General features: G+C 37.1%; 1 pseudogene; it reads right to left on the bottom strand.

The window, feature by feature from the left end:
* LOC121366478 lies at positions 1-24144 on the bottom strand (annotated as a pseudogene).
* Between the last annotated feature and the right edge of the window lie 2545 nt (positions 24145-26689).

Here is a 26689-nt window from a genome sequence, read left to right as displayed (position 1 = left end):
TCAAGGTTTTGGAGGTCGTGGAGGTGGTATATCAGCAGCACCATTAAGAGATTGTTGAGGTGGCGGTAGGTTCCCATAGACAGATTCGATATTTGGTTTACCTGAAAATTGGAAGTTGTCATATGTAGCTAACTGACTAGCAGATAGTTGTTGTTGATATGCCTCAACATAATATTGTATGGCACGATATACAAATTTATATTGTTGTTCTGTTTGCACCATGCCAGAACGTTGTCCACGAGCAACTTGAACACTCGTTGGATATCAATCTCGCTCTCCCAACCTTGGTTTTTCGATAAGCTTGATAATGATATCAAATGATAATATATGTTCCAGTACGTCCAATACCTGCACTACAATGAACAACAGTGGGGCCAGGGTTTTCATCTTGTATCTCTTTAGTCTTAAGATTAACATCTTCATGAAAAACAAGGACTACTCCAGGATCTTGAGGGACACCATGATCAGGCCAAGCCTTAAAATGAAATTGAAATATATGTCGTATTTCTTCAGATTTTTCATGAGTAACTTCAAAATGACGTAAAATGTAATGAGGATTCAAGGTTTCTTCTAGACTGGTTACGTGGACATTGCCATATACTCCTGGTTCCCTGGGCCTGGCCAATAACGGGCACATTTGTTACGTCCTCTCTCAACTTCATTTGTAATCATCACAATTACTCTGCTTTTCTCTTGCCAAAACCATATGCCAAAAAATGTCGTTAATAGTTGTTGGAAGACATCCTTGAGTGGCAATATAACATCTTTCTGAACCTGCAACTTCACCACTAATATAATTAGAATTAATATAATCACTACCAGGGACATCTGGATCACCATCTTTAAAGAGTAAACACGAGTATGGTCAAAAGGGAGAATATTCTTGAAACGGTTTTTTTTGGGCGATTTTCTGGTTTTACACCTTCTTACGACTATACAAGTGACGTGTTTCTTGTTGTTGCATTTGTTCAAATTCTTCCCAAAATCCAGCTTTTCCATACAATGTCATGATTTTGTTTCTCTAACTCTTGTACACGAAGTTTAATGTGTAGAGGTGAGAAAGATGTACTATGAAAAGGTAGTTTTAAATTGATAACACGACCACTGGTTTCTACAAGAGGATTTTTCTTGTAATGTTCCACAAGATCAGGCAAAGAGCGAAATTGAGGGCCTCCACCCATATCAAACATGTTGTCACGGTAACGAATTTTGGACATGCGCTACTATTCATCACCTACCCGAGTTGAGAGAACGTAATCACCTGGACTGTGTGCTGACAGCAAACGTACTAAGTAGCTACCATCTTGGCCTTTAGACATTAGAAGGACCTCTGCTTCTCTGCCGTTAATTCCTCCGTGATACCATCGTTCAGTTGTGAACTCTTCACAGTAAACTGGTTGCAATTAATTCTATAATAGTGCCACTTCTTTCTTTAAGTTGGCCTGGGTTTTCAGTATAATACTGAACCAACTCTGCTAATTGTAGCGAATTTTTCTCCTCCATACAAATCATAATAGTCTCCTTGATTCTGAATACGATGTGAGTGACTTCATTTTCACGTCTTACAGACAGAGTAAAATCTCCTGGATTGTTTTGACTGGGGTTAGTTAAAAAGCTACCTTCAGATCCTTTTTCCAACAATAGGTTTCTCCGCTTCAGGACCGGTTAGGTTAGGATGAAACCACGCTTAGTAGCCATTCTCTTTATAACCCACAGGGAATATAAGAATTGCGCATGCTCGATTGTTAACGAAAGGTGTAGCCTCGCGCATCCCACACGTTTGCTGACAGTGCATCTTTGATGGCTAGGGAGCCAAGATATGTGGACAGCTACATTCGAGTAAGACGATAATAGATTCAATTAAATTCATGATTATGTTATTGTTGTAGCCATACTATACCGCTTCAGGAAAATGGTCCAAGCAGACCCAGTTCAAACACTGAAGTTATTCAATATTGTCGAGGGATCCAGTCATCATCATCATGTCCACATTATCCAAGTTAGAGTTTTAATGTTATCATGTTAATTTTATTAACCAAGTGCAGTACTATGTATTCATCTAAATCTGCTAAAGTAATCATCATTGGTTCACCAGGTGTAGGCAAGACATCACTTTTGTTACGGTTTGTTAACTATATATATACAAATATATATATATACAACAGGTTTTGTCAAGATAAATTTGAAAGCAATTATAAAACTACCATTGGAGTTGATTTTGAAGTGGAGAAATGTTTTGTACTGGGACAATCACTGAATCTTCAGTGTTAGTTAATTATATTTAATTATAATATAATAGAATTACTTATATCAGGTGGGATACAGCTGGAGCTGAGCGATTCAAGGGAGTCACTACAAATTACTTTAGAGGAGCAAATGGTACATTTAAATCTCCTATTATTTTCTTCATTGTCCTTTAGCTATAGTATTAGCATTTGATTTAAGTGTATGTCATGAAACTCTTGAAAAAAACTAGGTAATTCAAATTATTTTGGAATGCTATTGTAAAGACACATGTTAAAACCTAGAGAATGGTTGCAAGAAGCTAGAGATAAATGTTATAGTGATTTTTGAAGTATTCTTAGTGGTACTAAAGAGATCTTGTTGTAAGTTCTTTATAAGAAGTTAACAATGCTTTTCTTTGTTATATTTAGTCAGATCATGTGTTTGAATCATTAGAGCCACTTTTAGTAGACTATGCTTTGCAATATGATGCTGAGTTATGGATAACATCAGCAAATACTGGTATTGTAATATCAACATATGTGAAATAATCTCATCACAGTGTTGCTATAGGAGAAAATGTGACTGATTTATTTAAAAGAATAGCCATTGTTTCAATGGAGACTTTGATTTTAAAGGAGCTGAACAATTTGCGAAGAATTGAATTAGCACATCAAGTTGTTGAAAAATCTTCCTTAAGTAGTAAGATGATAAATGTGTAAATAAAGATTAAGACTTTTGTTAGGAATTCGTGTGGGTGATAAGAAAGAGAAATCTGTAACTAACAGGAGACATACTAATTGTTGTAGTAGATAAACTATATTTTTATGTTCTTATATTTTTTAACCAAACATACTAAGAAAGCATATTTGTTTCATTTTTTTGATTCAACACAATAAACTCCACCCCCTCTGTATACATATAGGACTCTTAACAATGACAGCTTTTTAATAATACCATGAATTGTATATAGCTTCTGCAAATCTGTGATAGAGTGAGAGAACACAAAACCTAATTATGCTACAGTCTTTCATGTTCCTTATTATCCGTAAGTTAGGATATAAACCACTCCATTGGACCAATAAGCACTATATAAAGTAACAGTACTAGCATTAATTAAATACTTAGATACTAAAGTAGAGCAAGTCATTATTAACTCTATTAAAAAAGTTTATCCTAATCATCAGTAAGTTCTGACTATGTAATAACTTCACCCATCATTAATTGAAGATTTGTTGGAGAGGAAACATCATTATCAATGGATTTTACAGACGCTCCTACCGGATAATTGATCCAATTAACTAATTTATTCATAGGTATATTTAAATGTAATACAAGTTATGTCCATTAGGTTTCCCTATTCTGGTATATGTATTGGATTAACTATTAATAAAGAGGTGCTGTACATTAATATTTAACATATGAATGATGTCATTATTATCTCAGGTTGTTGTGGGCGTTATTTATAACTTCTTCAAGATCAATTATTTTCTGCTAAGAAAGGGGGTGGAGATTATATGAATGATCGACCAATTCATGTATCTAATATTAGAGGTAACACCAGTTGATGATGATCTCTTTAATTAACTTTAACAGAACTGCAGAAGTAGTAAACTGATCTGGAATATTCTTATTCCAAAGCTAGTAACAATTCAAGGACTGGCAGCTTATCCTAGTCATGTTAAATGGGTAAGCGTACTATTGAAATAACTGCATATAATAATACAGGGACTATAACATTTGTACATTAGGTTCTTCAGCTCTTATTTTGTGCATGGTTGTTATGGGTGGAGCTGATGCTTATATTGAATATGGTATTCATTGCTGGGATTATGAGAACTCCTTGTCAGAGAAACTGGTGGAGGTTCTCTCTATCCAACAGGTAAAGTGAATACCTTTTGCTATTTATGAAAATTTATTATAGGAGCTCCCCTTAATCTGATGGGACATGGTGTGCTAGACTCTTGTAGTAAGGAGCTAGCAGATGCCAAGATTCCTTTAATACATCATGTGGATTATCCTAGAGATTAATAATGTATTGTCTTTTTAATTCAGTCATTAAATATTTTATTATAGTATTACTCTTTGCTTTAATAATACATTTATTTTACACACATTAAAACGTTTGTGAAAAATTACTCTATTAGTGGTAACACCAGTTGACCACAACTTTTAACATTAATGACTTTAGGGACGATATTTGATGGAGCTATATTTTTTCACATGCTGATTTGTTAAGTATAATAGTATATAATATAACAATATACGAAATGTGGTAGGTGTTACGACCTCCATATTATAGTTATGTTATGATTTGGGAATCCAGCTGGACTTCTTGACATTGATACAGGAACTGTTCCTATTTATGATTAACTGGGCTAACTAATGAGTAATGAAAGATATTATAGATTAGGTACATAAAAACTTTCAAAGAAGACTATATTAAAAAACAGTTAGAGATTTGATTATGTTTGCTGTTGATTTTGATGACAAATATTTGGCTTTTCTAAGGAGCCATGAAGAGGATTTGAGTTTCATATTTTGTAGTTAACTTGTTGCCCATGTATATCAAGAACATAATCTCATTGTTGAGAAGAGTACAATTGTAAAAAGTTATTAAAGATCAATAACACACAGAGAGATAACACAACAATATTAATATAACACAATCTTGCATGTTCTTCATTATCAGGAGTTAAAACATAAGTCTGACTATATGTGACGGATATGCAAAAAGGGACCACTTGAGTCATTTCTGTCATTTTCACATTTTCATACCATTTTAAAGTATAGATAATGCTGAATTGTTTGATACCTTGGATAAATGCATGCATTGCTAAAGAAACAAGATATAAACGGAAATACAGTGGCTACTACCAAAAATTAATTTTGAGAATAGTGGAATTTAATTTTCCACCCCCGCATATCGTACACTAATATATGAGAACACAATGCTTCTATGTGCTAATCTAGAAAGAACTTTGGATTTATAGACGCTTTAAAATGACTGTCAGGTACTATTCTCTTTTTTTGGTTTAATTCAAATTCTCAAAAATATTGAAATCATCACTTTTTCTGTCCATACTGAGATTTTTTTATTTGACAGAAGTAGTCCCTTTTACCAAATTAGGTCACATATATTCTACTGTATTAACAACTGTGAGTTCAATCCTTCTTCAATTCTTGCTGCATCAATGTCAGTAGTTCAGTATTATGGTCGAAAATTGTATCGTAACTTACAGTATACTGACTTAGTATACTACAGGTCATAGTTATAATATACTGAATACGTGCACTACGTCAGTATACTACAAATCACGTGATTGTGCAGAATTTGGCGCAATAACTTTTAAAAATAGACATTGCTACAGCAGAATCGAAGAAGAATTGAAGGTCTGTCATTCTACATTGCAATATTGATATGTTTTTAATTCATAAGTGTTCATGGAGTTGAATAAATTGTCAGATTTGTATACTAACTTCTGGATAATAAGGAATATGTAAGACTGTAGTATAATTAATTGTGTGTTCTCTCACTCTTTATCACAGGCTTATAATGAGTTTATAAAACTCGTTAACCAAATGTGTGTGGCTATAGGAACAACTTGATGTCTAAATATGTTTGTAAGAATCCATTCTATTTAATTTTGTTCACATTTTTGTCAATGTATATTCTCAGACTACAGTAAGACTACTGATAAGGAGGTTAGTCATATTATCATGTTTACTGTTTATTTGTCTGTAAGAATAGGCTCATGGTTTATTGCAGTATTTTCTTTCATGTCAATGTCTCCTATCACCATAATATGAGGTACACATATAAATTGTGTATTAATTTGTATATTAATCATAATGTGTTTGAGTGCTACTGATAGTAAGAACAACTTTGGATAAAAACAAGAAAGATTTTTCAAGTAAGCCTTTTGTCAGATCACTATTGTTATATCCCTTCTTTCTTCATAGGTTTATATGCTATTCCTATTTCCTGAATAGTAATGAAAAGTTACCAAATATTAATTAGTTTATAAACTGCTTTATATGATATTGTAGACACTAGATCACTTCCAGAGTCTTTGGTATTATGGATGCTGCTAGCAGATATAACATGGTAACATAATGTAGTAACATACACAATTATAGTTACTGATGATATAATTTTTTATTCTGTAGGCAGTTTATGTTGTGTCTATGTTATGTACTAGTGAAACAATCTGGACAGTTTGTTATTAATGATTACTAAAGGTACATATAGTTTATTCTGTTAGTAAAATCATAACACTGTATAACATAACATTGTACCTTTTATGTTTGAGTCACACATACACACAAAACAGGTTAAAGAATTATAAAGTGTAAGTTTCTTATTTGTTAGTAAAACTGTTAAGAGTACTTCGTAACTTTTATTTTGTGATGCTGCCAAATGTACAACTGTCAAATGTACCACTCTCAAATGATATACTGTCAATATATTGTAATGTAATGTTAGCCTATATTACATAATATACTTTTTTTTCTTCTTTCTTTATGTAGCATCGTTGGAGTCCTGAATCTAGGTGTGGTGGTAGTAAGTTGGAGGTAACACAATAATGTATGCTTTATTTTATAATTTTTATTATATATTATTTCATATTTTTTTCTTCTTTTCTTAATTCTTTTTCTACAGATCTTTAGGTTGGGGGTTGCTGCCCAAGACAATCTCTCCATCTCAGGGTGTAAGTTAGTGATGTGCATTATGTTGACTTAGTAGTTTATAGCACAATATTATTTCTTATTTCTGTTTCTTTTTATAGTATCGTTGGAGTCCAGGATCTAGGTGTGGTTGTAAGTTGGAGGTAACAATAATGTATGCTTTATTTTATAATTTTTATTATATTTTATTTCATTTTTTTTCTTCTTTTTTCCACTTTTTTTCTGCAGATTTTTAGGTTGGGGGTTGCTGTCTCAAGACACTCTTCTATCTCCACACTGAGGGTGTAAGTTTACTAGTATTTTTACACAAGGTCATAAAGTGTAGTATATCATTTGAGAGTGGTACATTTGACAGTCATAGATTTGGTAGTGTGTATTTGTAATTAAAGTACAATACAATTATACCTTCTAGAGTAAGGAAAAAGGTGACTATATAATCCAGGAGAAGGCTGAGGAAGTCACAAGCAACAATTAGTTGTCTTGTTTCCACCCCCAAACACGCCAAGGCTATTCTGGGCAGACCTAGAGCATTAATAAAAATATGAGGTGTGGTCCAAATAAGCCACACCCAATAGTTGGTAGGCGTGTCTACTATAATTATGCGTGGTGCTGACCTAGGATTAATTGAAATACAGGTGTGGTCAGAATATGCCACACCCAATTGTTGGTAGGTGTGTCAGCTGTAATATTTGTGTGTATAGTCAGGCTTATATTCTAGGCTGACCTAGGAATAATTGAAATATGAGGTGTGGTCAAAGTAAGCCACAATTAAAATAGTCAGTGGGTGTGGCAGATGATGTCTGATTGGTGGGTTATTGTGGTAGAAGTTAGACTTACACTTCTTGGTGTTGCTTTACTAATGGAGCATGGTTAAAGTGTATTTCTAATTGCCATTGTCTTCTTAGGTTACTAAAGTCCATTCAAATTCACCTGGCACTTCATTTTTTCACTGTAACTTCCTTATTACTTATCAGATTTCAAAATTTCAAAGTCAAGTGGTTTTCTGACAAATCATCCAGTTCTTTTGACATCATGTTTTATATGATCAGACTCACAAGAACAAGATTCGTTGTACTTTCCATAAGCAAAGTATAGAAGATGCCATTGACCATGAGGAATGTGATCTCGTGAATTTCTTTCAATCAATAAAATGGCTGCCATTTGAAGAGAGAAACCAGTATAGTCAGAAATTCATTCTAACGATAACAATTTAATCATATAGACATAAGTAAAAGTACTATACTACTGTAGTTAATAAATAAAGAAGTAAATAAAGGGTTAAATTTAAAACTTTTTTTCACCAAAAATCTTAAAAATTTTACAAAGCATTTGGATTGACTAAGGGGTTAAAATACGAGTATTTTTGGCGCCAAAAAAGGAAGGAAATAAAGGGTTGAATTTAAAAAATTTTTGGCGCTAAAAATTTTTGATATTATGACTTAAATTTCCCTAAGACTTTGGGGTGACAAAGGGGTTAAAATACGCGTTTTTATGGCGCCAAAAAACGAAAAAAAGATTTTAAATGTAAAAAAATTTTGGTGTCAAAAATTTTTAAATTATTAGTTTATTTCCTTGTATTTTTGGTGCCAAAAAAGAAAGGAACAAAGGATTAAATTTAAAAAGTCTTGGCGCCAAAAATCGTTGAAATCAAGACTGAAATACGCGTATTTTTGGCGTGAAAAAACAAAGGAAATAAAGGGTTAAATTTTAAAAATTTTTCGCCCCAAAAATCTTATAAATTAAGACTGAAATTTTCCAAAGACTTTGGGGTGACTAAAAGGTTACATTACGCGTCTTTTGGCGCAAAAAACGAAGGAAATAAAGGGTTAAATTTTAAAAAATCTTGGCGCCTAAAATCTTCGAAATTAAGACTGAAATTATACGAAGACTTTGAGGTGACTAAGTAGTTAAAATACGCGTATTTTTGCGCCAAAAAACGAAGGAATAAAGGGTTAAATTCTAAAAAATTTTGGTGCCAAAAATCTTAGAAATTAAGACTGAAATTTTCTGAAGACTTTGGGGTGACTAAGTGGTTAAAATACGCGTATTTTTGGCGCCAAAAAAGGAAAAATGGTTAAAATTTAAAAAATTTGGCCCAAAAAATCTTATAAATTATACCTGATATGATTGATTAGAATGGTATTGATAATCTGTTGTCTGATATCAACTCCACGTTTAACAATTTCATTGAAAAAGGTGTTGATCCGCTAGTTCAAGTTAGTGCACACAATACTTGGTATAATATTTTGTATTGCTAGGATGTTCAAACTGTCTTTCCTCGAGCAATTGGATATTCATAACATTTAATTGATCATGCATTTTCAGCAGTAAGTATAACTGTAGTGATTGTTTATATAATCTTGTTATTATAGCTTCAAAATGATGTTGGTAATTGCTATCCAGTCTATGATGTGTTCACTGGATTCTTTAATGCAGTTTGTGGTTTTACTTACATGGATTGGTGAGATAAATTTAAAAAGCTTTCATCTTGTCTTTTTCTTTAGAATGGATTATGGTTATCTTTTGGATTGTGTGGTGTTTTTTTCTGATTCCTGCCATTGTATTTGCTATTGTCACATCTCAATATTATCGTCGAATGAAGTATGATGAAGACCACGGTATTCCTTATGAGATTCATAGGCGCCCCACAAGAGCATGAAGACAAACTTCAGTACATATATAAATAAACTAAAACAGTTGTGATTGCCAGTGTGTTGTGGGCCAGTGTTCTGCAATGCATCAGACCTCTGAGATGGTTACCAGCCTACTCTTTGGAGTATCCCAAAGGCCGCTAGAGAATAGGGCTGGTAGTCTCTCTTTATGGAGATGAGGCTGGTGTATTTGTGGGGCTCGGTTCCTGCATAAATAGGATGAGTTTATTCTTGTCCCTAAAAAAATATAGTTTCTTATAGTTTTAATTATTTAAACAGCCAATTTAGTTGACCATTGCTGGTCTGTTATCGTTAATGAGATTCATAGGCGCCCCACAAGAGCATGAAGACAATCTTCAGTACATATATAAAGAAACTAAAACAGTTGTGATTGCCAGTGTGTTGTGGGCCAGTGTTCTGCAATGCATCAGACCTCTGAGATGGTTACCAGCCTACTCTTTGGAGTATCCCAAAGGCCGGCTAGAGAATAGGGCTGGAAGTCTCTCTTTATGGAGATGAGGCTGGTGTATTTGTGGGGCCCGGTTCCTGCATAAATAGGATGAGATTATTCTTGTCCCTTAAAAAAATATAGTTTCTTATAGTTTTAATTATTTAAACAGCCAATTTAGTTGACCATTGCTGGTCTGTTATCGTTAATGACATTCATAGGCGCCCCACAAGAGCATGAAGACAATCTTCAGTACATATATAAAGAAACTAAAACAGTTGTGATTGCCAGTGTGTTGTGGGCCAGTGTTCTGCAATGCATCAGACCTCTGAGATGGTTACCAGCCTACTCTTTGGAGTATCCAAAGGCCGGCTATAGAATAGGCTGGTAGTCTCTCTTTATGGAGATGAGGCTGGTGTATTTGTGGGGCCCGGTTCCTGCATTAATAGGATGAGTTTATTCTTGTCCCTTAAAAAAATATAGTTTCTTTAAACAGCCAATTTAGTTAACCATTGCTGGTCTGTTATCGTTAATGAGATTCATAGGCGCCCCACAAGAGCATGAAGACAATCTTCAGTACATATATAAAGAAACTAAACAGTTGTGATTGCCAGTTTCTTGTGGGCCAGGGTTCTGCAATGCATCTGACCTCTGAGATGGTTACCAGCCTACTCTTTGGAGTGTCCCAAAGGCCGGCTAGAGAATAGGGCTGGTAGTCTCTCTTTATGGAGATGCGCTGGTGTTTTTGTGGGGCTCGGTTCCTGCATAAATAGGATGAGATTATTCTTGTCCCTTAAAAAAATATAGTTTTCTTATAGTTTTAATTTTTTAAACAGCCAATTTAGTTGACCATTGCTGGTCTGTTATCGTTAATGAGATTCATAGGCGCCCCACAAGAGCATGAAGACAATCTTCAGTACATATATAAAGAAACTAAAACGGTTGTGATTGCCAGTGTGTTGTGGGCCAGTGTTCTGCAATGCATCAGACCTCTGAGATGGTTACCAGCCTACTCTTTGGAGTATCCCAAAGGCGGGCTAGAGAATAGGCTGGTAGTCTCTCTTTATGGAGATGAGGCTGGTGTATTTGTGGGGCTGGTTCCTGCTTAAATAGGATGAGTTTATTCTTGTCCCTTAAAAAAATATAGTTTCTTATAGTTTTAATTATTTAAACAGCCAATTTAGTTGACCATTGCTGGTCTGTTATCGTTAATGAGATCATAGGCGCCCACAAGAGCATGAAGACAATCTTCAGTACATATATAAAGAAACTAAAACAGTTGTGATTGCCAGTGTGTTGTGGGCCAGTGTTCTGCAATGCATCAGACCTCTGAGATGGTTACCAGCCTACTCTTTGGAGTATCCCAAAGGCCGGCTAGAGAATAGGGCTGGTAGTCTCTCTTTATGGAGATGAGGCTGGTGTATTTGTGGGGCCCGGTTACTGCATGAATAGGATGAGTTTATTCTTGTCCCTTAAAAAAATATAGTTTCTTTAAACAGCCAATTTAGTTGACCATTGCTGGTCTGTTATCGTTAATGAGATCATAGGCGCCCTACAAGAGCATGAAGACAATCTTCAGTACATATATAAAGAAACTAAAACAGTTGTGATTGCCAGTGTCTTGTGGGCCAGCGTTCTGCAATGCATCAGACCTCTGAGATGGTTACCAGCCTAGTCTTTGGAGTGTCCCAAAGGCCGGCTAGAGAATAGGGCTGGTAGTCTCTCTTTATGGAGATGAGGCTGGTGTATTTGTGGGGCTCGGTTCCTTCATAAATAGGATGAGTTTATTCTTGTCCCTTAAAAAATATAGATTCTTATAGTTTAATTATTTAAACAGCCAATTTAGTTGACCATGCTGGTCTGTTATCGTTAATGAGATTCATAGGCGCCCCACAAGAGCATGAAGACAATCTTCAGTAAATATATAAAGAAACTAAAACGGTTGTGATTGCCAGTGTTTTGTGGGCCAGTGTTTCTGCAATGCATCAGACCTCTGAGATGGTTACCAGCCTACTCTTTGGAGTATCCCAATGGGCGGCTAGAGAATAGGGCTGGTAGTCTCTCTTTATGGAGATGAGGCTGGTGTATTTGTGGGGCTCGGTTCCTGCATAAATAGAATGAGTTTATTCTTGTCCCTTAAAAAAATATAGTTTATTTTTTTTTAGTTATTTAACAGCGAATTTAGTTAACCATTGCTGGTCTGTTATCGTTAATGAGATTCATAGGCGCCCCACAAGAGCATGAAGACAATCTTCAGTACATATATAAAGAAACTAAAACGGTTGTGATTGCCAGTGTGTTAAAATACGTGTATTTTGGCGCCAAATAAACGTAGGAAATAAAGGGTTAAATTAAAAAAAAAATTTTGGCGCCAAAAAAAAAGAAATTATGACTTAAATTTTTCTAAACTGTTTGGGTGACTAAGGGGTTAAAATACGCGTATTTCTGTCGTGAAATAACGTAGGAAATAAAGGATTAAATATTAAAAAAATTTTGGCACCAAAAAACTTGGAAATTTATTACTTAAATTTTTCTAAACTTTTTGGTGACTAAGTGGTGGAAATACGCGTATTTCTGGCGTCAAATAACGTAGGAGATAAAGGGTTAAATTAAAAAAAAATTTTTGGCGCCAAAAAAAAAAAAAAAAAAGAAATTATGACTTAAATTTTTCTAAACTTTTTGGGTGACTAAGGGGTTAAAATACGCCTATTTTTGGCGCCAATTAACGTAGGAAATGAATTAAATTCAAAAAAAGTTTTGGCGCCAAAAACTTAGAAATTATGTCTTAAATTTTTCCAAACATTTATGGTGACTAAGGGGTTAAAATACGCCCATTTCTGATGCGAAATAAACGTAAGAAATGAAGGGTTAAATTAAAAAAATTTTTGGCGCCAAAAAAATAGAAATTATGACTTAAATTTTTCTAAACTTTTGGGGTGACTAAGGGTTAAAATACGCGTATTTCTGGCGCCAAATAACGTATGAAATAAAGGATTAAATTAAAAAATTTTTTTTGGCGCTAAAAAACTTAGAAATTATGACTTAAATTTTTCTAAACTTTTTTGGTGACTAAGGGGTTTAAATACGCTTATTTTTTGCGCCAATTAACGTATGAAATGAAGAATTAAATTTAAAAAAAATTTTTGGCGCCAAAAAAATTAGAAAGTATAACTTAAATTTTTCTAAACTTTTTGGGTGACTAAGGGGTTAAAATACGCGTATTTCTGGCGCAAAAATAACGTAGGAAGTAAAGGATTAAATTAAAAAAATTTTTTTGCGCCAAAAAAAATTAGAAATTATGAGTTAAATTTTTCTAAACTTTTTTGGTGACTAAGGGGTTAAAATACGCGTATTTCTGGGCAAAATAACGTAGGAAATAAAGGGTTTTAAATTAAAAAAAATTTTTGGCGCCAAAAAACTTAGAAATTATGACTTAAATCTTTCTAAACTTTTTGGGTGACTAAGGGGTAAAATAAGCATATTTCTGTCGCCAAATAACGTAGGAAATAAGTGTTAAATTTAAAAAAATTTTGGCGCCAAAAAAATTAGAAATTATAACTTAAATTTTTGTAAACTTTTTGGTGACTAAGGGGTTAAAATACGAGTATTTTTTGCGCCAAATAACGTAGGTAATAAAGGGTTAAATTAAAAAAAATTTTTGGCGCCAAAAAAAAAGAAATTATGTCTTAAATTTTTCCAAAAATTTATGGTCACTAAGGGGTTAAAATACGCCTATTTCTGGCGCCAAATAACGTAAGAAATGAAAGGTTAAATTTAAAATATTTTTGGCGCCAAAAAAGATAGAAATTATAATTTAAATTTTTCTAAACTTTTGGGTGACTAAGGGGTTTAAATACGCGTATTTCTGGCGCCAAATAACGTAGGAAGTAAACGGTAAATTAAAAAAATTTTTTGCGCCAAAAAAACTTAGAATTTATGACTTCAATTTTTCTAAACTTTTGTGTGATTAAAGGGTTAAAATACGCGTACTTCTTGCGCCAAATAAGGTAGGAAATAAAGGGTTAACTTTTAAAAAAAATTTGGCTTCAAAAAAAAAAGAAATTGTGACTTAAATTTTTCTAAACTTTTTGGGTGACTAAGGGGTTAAAATACGCGTATTTCTGGGCAAAATAACTTAGGAAATAAAGGGTTAAATTAAAAAAAAAATTTGGCGCCAAAAAACTTAGAAATTATGACTTAAATTTTTTCTAAACTTTTTGGGTGACTAAGGCGTTAAAGTACGCGTGTTTCTTGCGCTAATAACGTAGGAAATAAAGGGTTAAATTAAAAAAAATTTTGGCGCCAAAAACTTTTGAAAAATCTTCCTTAAGTAGTAAGATGATAAATGTGTAAATAAAGATTAGAGACTTTTGTTAGGAATCGTGTGGGTGATAAGAAAGAGAAATTGTAACTAACAGGAGAAATACTAATTGTTGTGTAGATAAACTATATTTTTCTGTTCTTATATTTTTAACCAAACATACTCAAGAAAGCATATTTGTTTCATTTTTTTGATTCAACACAATAAACTCCACCCCCTCTGTATACATATAGGATCTTAACAATGACAGCTTTTTAATAATACCATGAAGGTATTATAGCTTCTGCAAATCTGTGATAGAGTGAGAGAACACAAACCTAATTATGCTACAGTCTTTCATGTTCCTTATTATCCGTAAGTTAGGATATAAACCACTCATTGGACCAATAAGCACTATATAAAGTAACAGTACTAGATTAATTAAATACTTAGATTAGAAAGTAGAGCAAGTTCATTATTAACTCTATTAAAAAAAGTTTTTATCTAATCATCAGTAAGTTCGATATGAAAACTTCACCAATCATTCATTGAAGATTTTGTGGAGAGGAAACATCATTATCAATGGGATTTTACAGACGCTCCTACCGGATAATTGATCCAATTAACTAATTTATTCATAGGTATATTAAATGTAATACACAGTTATGTCCATTAGGTTCACGATTTTTCTGTATATGTATTGGATTAACTATTAATAAAGAGGTGCTGTACATTAATATTTAACATATGGAATGATGTCATTATTATCTCAGGTTGTTTGTGGGCGTTATTATAACTTGCTTTCAAGATCAATTATTTTCTGCTACAGAAGGGGGTGGAGATTATATGAATGATCGACCAATTCATGTATCTAATATTAGAGGTAAACACCAGTTGATGAAATCTTTAATTACACTTTAACAGAACTGCAGAAGTTAGTAGTAACTGATCTGGAATATTCTATTCCAAAGCTAGTAACAATTCAAGGACTGGGCAGCTTATCCTAGTATGTTAAAGGGTAGCGTAACTATGAAATAATGCATATAATATACAGGGACATAACATTTGTACATTAGGTTCTTCAGCTCTTATTTTGTGCATGGGTTATGGGTGGAGCTGATGCTTATATGAATATGGTATTCATTGCTGGGATTATGAGAAATCCTTGTCAGAGAAACTGGTGGAGGTTCTCTCTATCCAACAGGTAAAGTGAATACCTTTTGCTATTTATGAAAATTTATTATAGGAGCTCCCCTTAATCTGATGGGACATGGTGTGCTAGAATCTTGTAGAAGGAGCTAGCAGATGCAAGATTCCTTTAATAACATCATGTGGATTTATCCTAGAGATAAATAATGTATTGTCTTTTTAATTTCAGTCATTAAAATATGTTATTATAGTATTACTCTTTGCTTTAATAATACATTTATTTTACACACATTTAAAACGTTTGTGAAAATTATCTATTAGTGGTAACACCAGTTGACCACAACTTTTAACATTAATGACTTTAGGACGATATTTGATGGAGAGCTATATTTTTCACATGCTGATTTGTTAAGTATAATAGTATATAATATAACAATATACGAAAATGTGGTAGTGTTACGACCTCCATATTATAGTTCGGTTTGATTTGGAAATCAGCTGGACTTCTTGACATTGGAGACAGGAACTGTTCATATTTATGATAACTGGGCTAACGAATGAGTAATGAAAGAGATTATAGATTAGGTACATAAAAACTTTTCAAAGAAGACTATATTAAAAAACAGTTAAGAGATTTGATTATGTTTGCTGTTGATTGTGATTGAACAAAATATTTGGCTTTTCTAAAGGAGCCATGAAGAGGATTTGAGTTCATATTTTGTAGTTCAACTTGTTGCCCATGTATATCAAGAAATTAATCTCATTGTTGAGAAGAGTACAATTGTAAAAAGTTATTAAAGATCAATAACACAAGAGGATAACACAACAATATTACATATAACACAATCTTGATGTTCTGCATATCAGGAGTTAAAACAAGTCTGACTATTGTGTACCGGATATGCAAAAAGGGACCACTTGAGTCATTTCTGTCATTTTCACATTTTCATACCATTTGAAAGTATAGATAATGCTGAATTGTTTGATACCTTGGATAAATGCATGCATTGCTAAAGAAACAAGATATAAACGGAAATACCGTGGCTAATACCAAAAATTAATTTGAGAATAGGGAATTTAATTTTCCACCCCCGCATATAGTTACACTAATATATGAGAACACAAATGCTTCTATGTGCTAATCTAGAAAGAACTTGGATTTATAGACGCTTTAAAATGACTGTCAGGTACTATTCTTTTTTTTGGTTTAATTCAAATTCTCAAAAATATTTTAAATCATCACTTTTTCTGTCCATACCTGAGAATTTTTTTATTTTGACAGAAGTAGTCCCTTTTACCAAATTAGGTCACATATATTCTACTGTATAAACAAAACTGTGAGTTCATCCTTCTTCAATTCTTGCTGCATCAACTGTCAGTAGTTCAGTATTATGGTCGAAAATGGGTTTATGTAATTACAGTATACTGACTTAGTATACTACAGGTCATTAGTTTAATACGTACTGAATACGTGCACTACGTCAGTATTACTACAAATCACGTGATGTGCAGAAGTTTGCGCCAATAACTTTTAAAAATAGACATTGCTACAGCAAGATCGAAAAGAAGTTGAAAGGTCTGTCATTTACCATTGCAATATGGATATGTTTTTAATTGCATAAGTGTCATGGAGTTGAATAAATTGTCAGATTTGTCTACTAACTTCCTGGTAATAAGGAATATGTAAGACTGTAGTATAATTAATTGTTGTTCTCTCACTCTTTATCACAGGTTTATAATGAGTTTATAAAACTCGTTAAACCAAATGTGTGTGGTCTAGAGGAACAACTTGATGTCTAAATATGTTTGTAAGAATAATCATTCTATTTAATTTTGTTCACATTTTTGTCAATGTATATTTTCAGACTACAGTAAAGACTACTGATAAGGAGGTTAGTCAATTATCAGTTTACTGTTTATTGTCTGTAAGAATAGCTCATGGTTTATTGCAGTATTTCTTTCATGTCAATGTCTCCTATCACCCCTAATATGAGGTACACATATAAAATGGGTATTAATTGTATATTACTCCTAATGTGTTTGAGTGCTATGATAGTAAGAACAACTTTGGATTAAAAACAAGAAAGATTTTCAAGTAGCTTTGTCAGATCACTATTGTTATATCCATTCTTTTTCATAGGTTTATATGCTATTCCTATTTCTGAATAGTAAGCTAATGAAAAGTTACCAAACTATTTAATAGTTATAAACTGCTTTATATGATATTTAGACACTAGATCACTTCCAGAGTCTTTGGTATATGGATGCTGCTAGCAGATATAAACATGGTAAACATAATGTAGTAACATACACAATTATAGTTAATGATGATATAATTTTTTATTCTGTAGGCAGTTTATGTTGTGTCTATGTTATGTACTAGTGAAACAATCTGGACAGTTTGTTTATTAATGTTACTAAAGGTACATATAGGTTTATTCTGTTAGTAAAATCATAACACTCTGATAACATAACATTGTACCTTTTAGTTGAGTACCCATACACACACAAAACAGGTGTTAAGAATTTATAAAAGTGTAAGTTTCTGATGGTAGTAAAACTGTTAGAGTACTTCGTAACTTTTATTTTGTGATGCTGCCAAAGTACAACTGTCAAATGTACCACTCTCAAATGATATACTGTCAATATATGTAAATGTAATGTAATGTGTATGGCCTCGTTGGAGCATGAATCTATATTACATAATTACTTTTTATTTTCTTATTATTATTTTATGTTTCTCATCGTCTTTAGGAGTCCTGAATCTAGGTGTGGTGGTAGTAGTAGTGGAACTAATATATTTCTTATTTCTGGTAACAGTCCAGGATCTAATGTTGTGGTGGATCGGTACAATTTATTTATAATTTTATAATATATTATTTCATATTTTTTCTTCTTTTCTTAATTCTTTTTCTACAGATCTTTAGGTTGGGGGGTGCTGCTGCCCAAGGGTAAGTTGATCTGCCATTATTGACTTAGGGCACAATATTATTTCTTCTTCTGTCAGTTAGTGATGGATTAGCATGGAGTAATTGACTTAATGTAGGCTTTATAAACAATATATTATTCATATTTTTCTTATTTCTGTTTCTTTTTCTATAGTATTTAGGTTGGGAGTTGCCAGGATCTCCAGTCTAAGGGGTAAGGTAGTGTGCATTATGTAAGTTGGAGCACAATATTATTTCAATTAATGTATCGCTTATTTTGGTTGTAATTTAAAATATGTATATGTGATAATTTATTCATTTTTCATGTTCTTCTTTTTTCACTTTTTTTCTGCAGATTTTAGGTTGGGGGTTGCTGTCTCAAGCAACTCTTCTATCTCACAAAAACCCCCCCCAGAGGGTGTAAGTTTACTAGTATTTTACACAAGGTCATAAATGGTAGTATATCATTGAGAGTAAAGTTACATTTGACAGTCATAGATTGTGGTCAGTGTGTATTTGTAATTAAAGTACAATACAATTATACCTTATAGAGTAAGGAAAAAAGGTGACTATATAATCCAGGAGAGAAGGTGTGAGGAAGTCACAAGCCACAAATTAGTTGTCTTGTTTCCACCCCCAAACACGCCAAGGCTATTCTGGGCAGACCTTAGAGCATAAATAAAAATATGAGGTGTGGTCCAAATAAGCCACACCAATAGTTGGTAGTGTGTGTCTACTATAATTATGCGTGGTGCTGACCATAGGGATTAATTTGAAATAGAGGTGTGGTCAGAATAGCCACACCAATTGTTGGTAGGTGGTCAGCTGTAATATTTGTCTTGTGTATAGTCAGGCTATATTCTAGGCTGACCTAGAATAATTGAAATATTGAGGTGTGGTCAAAGTAAGCCACAATTAAAATAGCAGTGGGTGTGGCAGATGATGTTGATGGTGGGTTATTGTGGTAGGAAGTTAGACTTACACTTCTTGGCTGTTGCTTTACTAAATGGAGCATGGTTAAAGTGTATTTTAATTGCCCATTGTCTTCGTCGGTTACTAAAGGTCCATTCAATTCACAGGCACTCATTTTTTCACTGTAATTCCTTATTACTTATCAGATTCAAAATTTTCAAAGTAAGTGGTTTTCTGACAAATCATCCAGTTCTTTTGACATCATGTTTATATGATCAGACTCACAAGAACAAGATTCGTTGTACTTTCCATAAGCAAAGTATAGAAGATGCCATGACCATGAGGAATGTGAGCTCGTGACATTTTTCAATCAATTAAAAAGGGCTGCCATTTGAAGAGAGAAAAACAGTTATAGTCAGAAAATTCATTCTAAACGATAAACAATTTAAATCAGTATAGACATAAGTAAAAGTACTATACTACTGTTAGTTAAAAAATAAAGAAGTAAACAAAGGGTTAAATTTAAAATTTTTTCACAAAAATCTTAAAAACTTTTACAAAGCATTTGGATTGACTAAGGGGTAAAATACGAGTATTTTGGGCCAAAAAAGGAGGAAATAAAGGGTTTGAATTTAAAAATTTTTGGCGCTAAAAATTTTTGATATTATGACTAACATTTCCCTAAGACTTGGGGGTCTGACAATGACAAAGGGGTTAAAAATACGCGTTTTTATGGCGCCAAAAAACGAAAAAAAAAGATTTATTTTTTAAATGTAAAAAAATTTTGGTGTCAAAAATTTTTAAATTATTAGTTTTTTCCTTGTATTTTTGGTGCCAAAAAGAAAGGAAACAAGGATTAAAATTTTAAAAAGTCTTGGCGCCAAAAATCGTTGAAATCAAGACTGAAATACGCGTATTTTGGCTTAGTGAAAAAACAAAGGAAATAAAGGTTAAATTTGAAAAATTTTTCGCCCAAAAACTTATAAATTAAGACTGAAATTTTCCAAAGACTTGGGGTGACTAAACAGGTTACATTACGGTCTTTTTTGGCGCAAAAAACGAAGGAAATAAAGGGTTTTAAATTTTAAAAAAATCTGGCGCCTAAAATCTTCGAAAATTAAGACTGAAATTATACGGTAAGACTTTGAGGTGACTAGTAGTTAAAATACGCGTATTTTGGCGCCCAAAAAACGAAGGAAATAAAGGGTAAAATTCTAAAAAATTTTGGTGCCAAAAATCTTAGAAATTAAGACTGAAATTTTCTGAAAGCTTTGGGGTGACTAAGTGGTTCTAAAATACGCGTATTTTTGGCGCCAAAAAAGGAAAAAATGGTTAAAATTTAAAAAAAATTTTGGCCCCAAAAAATCTTATAAATTATACCTGATATGATTGATTAGAATGGTATTGATAATCTGTTGTCTGATATCAACTCCACGTTTAACCATTTCATTGAAAAAGGTGTTGATCCGCTAGTTCAAGGTAGTGCACACAATATTGGTATAATATTTGTATTGCTAGGATGTTCAAACTGTCTTTCCTCGAGCAATTGGATAGTTCATAACATTTAATTGATTCTGCATTTTCAGCAGTATGTATAACTGTAGTGATTGTTTATATAATCTTGTTATTATAGCTTCAAAATGAGGTTGGTAATTGCTATCCAGTCTATGATGTGTTCACTGGATTCTTAATGCAGTTGGTGGTTTACTTTACATGGATTGGTGAGATAAATTAAAAAGCTTGAATCTTGTCTTTTCTTTAGAATGGATTATGGTTATCTTTTGGGATTGTGTGGTGTTTTTCTGATCCTGCCTTGTATTTGCTATGTCACCATCTCAATATATCGTCGACATGAAAGTAGATGATGAAGACCAGGTATTCCTTATGAGATTCATAGGCGCCCCACAAGAGCATGAAGACAAACTTCAGTACCATTATAAATAAACTAAAACAGTTGTGATTGCCAGTGTGTTGTGGGCCAGTGTTCTGCAATGGCATTCAGACCTCTGAGATGTTACCAGCCTACTCTTTGGAGTATCCCAAAGGTGGCTAGAGAATAGGGCTGGTAGTCTCTCTGTATGGAGATGAGGCTGGTGTATTGTGGGCTCGGTTCCTGAATAAATAGGATGAGTTTATTCTTGTCCCTAAAAAATATAGTTCTTATGAGTTTTAATTATTAAACAGCCAATTTAGTTGACCATTGCTGGTCTGTTATGTAATGAGATTCAATAGGCGCCCCACAAGGCATGAAGACAATCTTCATACATATATAAAGGAAACTAAAACAGTTGTGATTGCCAGTGTGTGTGGGCCAGTGTTCTGCAATGCCATCAGACCTCTGAGATGGTTACCAGCCTACCTCTTGGCGTATCCCAAAGGCCGGCTAGAGAATAGGGATGGAAGTCTCTCTTTATGGAGATGAGGCTGGTGTATTTGTGGGGCCCGGTTCCTGCATAAATAGGATGAGAATATTCTTGTCTTAAAAAAATATAGTTCTTATAGTTTTAATTATTTAAACAGCAATTTAGTTGGACCATGCTCTGGTCTGTTATCGTTAATGACATTTCATAGGCGCCCACACAAGAGCATGAAGACAATCTTCAGTACAGATATAAAGAAACTAAAACAGTTTGATTTGCCAGTGTGTTGTGGGCCCGTGTTCTGCAATGCCATTCAGAACTCCTGAGATGGTTTACCAGCCTAATCTTGGAGTATCCAAAGGCCGGCTATAGAATAGGCTGGTGTCTCTCTTTATTGGAGATGAGGGCTGGTGTATTTGGGGGGCCCGGTTCCTGCATTAATAGGATGGAGTTTATTCTTGTCCTTAAAAAAATATAGTTTCTTTTAAAACAGCCAATTTAGTTAACCATGCTGGTCTGTTATCGTTAATGAGATTCATAGGCGCCCCTTCACAAGAGCATGAAGACAATCTTTCAGTACATATATAAAGAAAACTAAACAGTGGTGATTGCCAGTTTCTTGTGGGCCAGGGTTCTGCAATGAATATCTGGGGGGGGGACCTCTGAGATGGTTACAGCCCACTTTGGAGTGTCCCCAAAGGCCGGCTAGAGACATAGGGCTGGTAGTCTCCTTTAGGAGATGCGGCTGTGTTTTTGTGGGGCTCGGTCCTGCATAAATAGGATGAGATTATTCTTGTCACTTAAAAAAAAGATAGTTTTTATAGTTTTTAATTTTTTAAACAGCCAATATTAGTTGACCATTGTGGTCTGTTATCGTTAATGAGATTCATAGGCGCCCCACAAGAAGCATGAAGACAATCTTCAAGGTACATATAATGAAAACTAAAAACGGTTTTGTGAGTGCCAGTGTGTTGTGGGCCATGTGTTGCAAGCACAGACCTCTGAGATGGTACCAGCCTATTCTTGGAGTATCAACACAAGGCGGGCTAGAGAATAGGGCTGGTGTTCTCTCTTATGGAGATGAGGTGGTGTATTTGTGGGGCTCGGTTCGTGCTAAATAGGATGAGTTTATTTCTTGTCCTAAAGTTTCAAAAATATAGTTTTCTTATAGTTAATTATTTTTTTAGCAATCCAATTAGTTGGGACCATTGTGGTCTGTTATCGTGAATGAGATCATAGGCGCCCAAAGAGGCAGGAAGACACTCTCAGTACCTATATAAAGAAACTAAAAAAGTTGTGATTGCCAGTGTGTTTGGTGGGCATTGTTCAGCATGCATCAGACCTATGAGATGGTTACCAGCTACTCTTTGGCGAATCCAAAGGCCGGTGAGAATAGGGCTGGTTATGTCTCTCTTTTGGAGATGAGGCTGTGTGTATGTGGGGCACCGGTTACTGCATGACTAGGATGAGTTTATTCTTTCCCTTAAAAACATATAGTTTTCTTAAACAGCCAATTTAGTTGACCATTGCTGGTATGTTATCGTTAATGAGAATCATAGGCGCCCCTATAAGAGCCATGAAGACAATCTTCAGTACTATGGATAAAGAAATCTAAACAGCTGTGATCTGCCAGTTGTTTGTGGGCCAGGTTCTGCAATGCAGACCTCCTGATTGGTTACTGGCTACGCCTAGGGGAGTGTCACAAAGGCCGGCTAGAGAATAGGGCTGGTAGTCTCTCTTTATGGAGAGAGGGTGGTGTAGTTGTGGGCTCGGTCCATGATAAAAGGATGAGTATTTTGTCCCTTTAAAACATAAGATTCTTATAGTTTAATTATTTAAAAGCCCAATTAGTTGACCATTGATGGGATGTTATCGTAATGCGATTCATAGGCGCACCAAACAAGAGCATTGAGACAATTTCCGTCAATTATAAAGAAACTAAAACGGTTGGCATTGCCAGTGTTTTGTGGGCCAGGTGTTCTGCAATGCCTCAGCCTCTGAGATGTTACCCGCCTACTCTTTGGCGTATCCCAATGGGCGGCTAGAGAATTAGGGCTGTAGTCTCTTTTATGGAGCTGAGGCTGGGTGTCTTGTGGGTCGGTTCGCCTCACTCGCCTGCCGTTTCTTCTTGTCCTTCCCCCTCTCTTCTTTTTTTTCGTTCTTTCCCGCGCCTTTAGTACACCCTGCTGGTTGTTATCGTTCTGCGCTTCCTCGGCGCCGCACCCGCGCTGCCGCCCCCCTTCCGTCCCATTCTCCAGCCCCCCCCTCAACCGGTTGTGCTTGCGTGGTCACCTCCGGTCTTTTTGGCGCCCACTAACGTCGGCCCCTCCAGGGTTCTTAAAAATAAACCCAAACATTTTGGCGCCCACAATACCCGACCTTCTGCCTCACTTTCTCACCTGTTTGGGTGACTCCGGGGTTCCCAATCCGCGTATTTCTGTCCCGTGCCCTCCGTAGGAAATAAGGCTTCAATCTTTAACCCCATTTTGGCACCAAAAACCTGGCCTTATTACTTAATTTTTCTAAACTTTGTTGGTGCTAAGTGGGGAATAGCGTCTTTCTGGCGGTCAAGAACGTAGGCGCTCAGGGTCACTTTCCCCCCACCTTTTTGCGCCCCCCCCCCCCCCCAGCCATCTGCCTTCCTTTTTCTAACCTTTTTGGGTGACTCCGGGGTTAACAATCCGCCTATTTTTGCGCATTACGTCGGCCCTGACTTAAATTCAACCACCGTTTTGGCGCCCCCCCCCAACACTTAGACCTTATGTCTTCCATTTTTCCCCCCTTTCTGGTGACTCCGGGGTTACCAGCCGCCCCTTTCTGCGGCGCCCTCCCGTCAGCCCTCCCGGGTTCCCGTCCCCCCCTTTTGGCGCCCCCCCCCCCCCCTCGACTTCTGCCTTCCATTTTCCTCCACTTTGGGTGCCTCAGTTTTTTGGGTCCCCCTCGCGTCTTTCTGGCCGCCCCCCCCCTACGTCTGCCCTCCCGGCTTCCCTTCCACCCTTTTTTTGGCCTCCCCCCCTTCGCCCATATGCCTTCCCTTTTTTCTCCCCCTTTTGGGTGCCTCCGGGGTGTTCCCTCGTTCGCCTAGTTTGGCGCGCCTTCCGTATGCCCTGCCGCCTCCCTGTCCCCCCCTTTTTGGCCGCCCACCCCCCTTCGACCCGTCTCCCCTTCCCTTTTTCTCCACCTGTTTTGGTGGCCTCCGGGGTTTACCCTCCGGTATTTCTGGCGCCCCCCCCCCTCCTCGGCCCATACCGCCTTCACTTCCACCCCCCTTTTTCGCCCCCCCCCCTTCGCCCCCGCTGCGTTCCCTTTTTTCTCCCCTTTTTGGGTGGGGCTCCGGGTTTTCCAATCCGCGTCTTTCTGGCCGCACCATCACGTCGGAAGCCCTCCAGGGTTTCCCTTCCCACCAATTTTTGGCGCCCCCCCCCACGCACCTTCGCCATTATGCCTTCCTCTTTCTCCCCTTTTTGGGTGCCTCCGGGGGGTCCCCTCAGCACTCTTCTGTCGCCCCCTACCGTCGGCCCGGCCCTCCCGGTGTTCCCTTTCCACCCCGTTTTGGCCCCGCCCCCCCCCCACACTTCGCCCTTCCCCCTTCCCTTTTGTATCCCCTTTTGGAGTGCCTCCGGGGTTACATCGCGTCTTTTTCTGCGCCCCCGCCACGTCGGTCTCCCTCCCGGGGTTTTCCCTTCCCCCCCCTTTTTGGCCCGCCCCCCCCCCCCGTCAACCGTTCTGCTTCCCCTTTTCCCCCCCATTTGTGGTCCTCCTTGGGGTTCCCCGACGCCTTTCTGGCGCCACATCCCGTCAAGCACTGCCCGGTCCATTAACCCATCTTTTTGGCTCCCCCACGCTCTACCATTATCACTTTCCATTTTCTCCCCTTTTTTGGGTGCCCTCCGGGGTTCACCTACGCGTATTTCTGGCGCCCCACTACCGCGGCGAATCTCCCGGGCCTGCCCTTTCCCCCCCTTTTTTCGGCCCCCCCCCTTTCGCCTTTATGCCCTTCTTTTTTCTCACCTTTTTGTGTGCTTCCCGGTTACACTCGTCGTCTCTCGCCCGTCCTCCACGGTAGGCAACTCACGGGTTCCCTCCACCCCCCCTTTGGCCTTCCCCCCCCCGCCCTTGTGCCTTTCGACTTTTTGGCCTCCCTTTTTCCCCTTTTGGGGTGCCTCCGGGTGTTCCCCTCGCGTCTTCTGGGCCGCTCCCTCCCCGTCGCACTCACGGGTTCCCTTCCCCCCCCCCCCCTTTGGCCCCCCGCCCCCCCCCCCCCTTCGCCCCTTCTGCCTCCCCTTTTTCTCCCCCCCTTTTTGCGTGCCTCCGGCGTTCCGTTCCCTCCGATGTTTTGCGCCTCCATACAGTTCGGACTCACGGGGTTCCCCCTTACCCCCCCTGTTTGGCTGCCCCCCCCTTCGCCCTGTCTGCCCCCTTCCCTTTTTCTCCCTTTTTGGTGGCCTCCGGGGTTTCCCCTCCGCGCCTTCTGGCGCCCCCCCCCCCGGTCGGCCTTCCCGGGTTCCCTTTCTCAACACTTTTGGCCGCCCCCCCCCCCCCCCCTCTGCCCTTCTTCCCTTTTCTCCCCTTTTGGTTGCCTCCGGGTTTCCCTCCGCGTCTTGTTTCGCGCCCCCCTCCCGTCGCCCTCTCTAGGGCTCCCTTCCCCCACTTTTTGGCGTCCCCCCCCTTCGCCCTTCTGACCTTCCTTTTTCTCCCCCCCTTTTGGGTGCCTCCGGGGGTTCCCCTCCGCCGTCTTTTTGGCGCCCACATCCGTCGCCCTCCGTTTACTTCCCCCCCCTTTTTGGCGCCCCCCCCTTCCGCCCTTTCTGCTTTCCCTTTTTCCCCTCCCCTTTTGCTGCTCCGGGGGTTCCCCCTCCGCGTCTTTCTTGCCGCCCCCTCCCGTCGGCCCTCCCGGTTTCCCCCCCCCACCTTTTGGCCCCCCCCCCACTTCGCCTTTTCTGCCTTCCCTTTTTCTCCCGTTTTTGGGGCTGCTCCGGGTTCTTCCCCGTCGCTCTTTCCTGGCGCCCCTCCCGTCCGACCCCTCACCA

This window comes from Gigantopelta aegis, unplaced genomic scaffold (genome assembly GCF_016097555.1).
Source record: "Gigantopelta aegis isolate Gae_Host unplaced genomic scaffold, Gae_host_genome ctg5923_pilon_pilon, whole genome shotgun sequence".
Taxonomy (NCBI): domain Eukaryota; kingdom Metazoa; phylum Mollusca; class Gastropoda; order Neomphalida; family Peltospiridae; genus Gigantopelta; species Gigantopelta aegis.
This window is presented reverse-complemented; position numbering and strand designations above follow the sequence as displayed.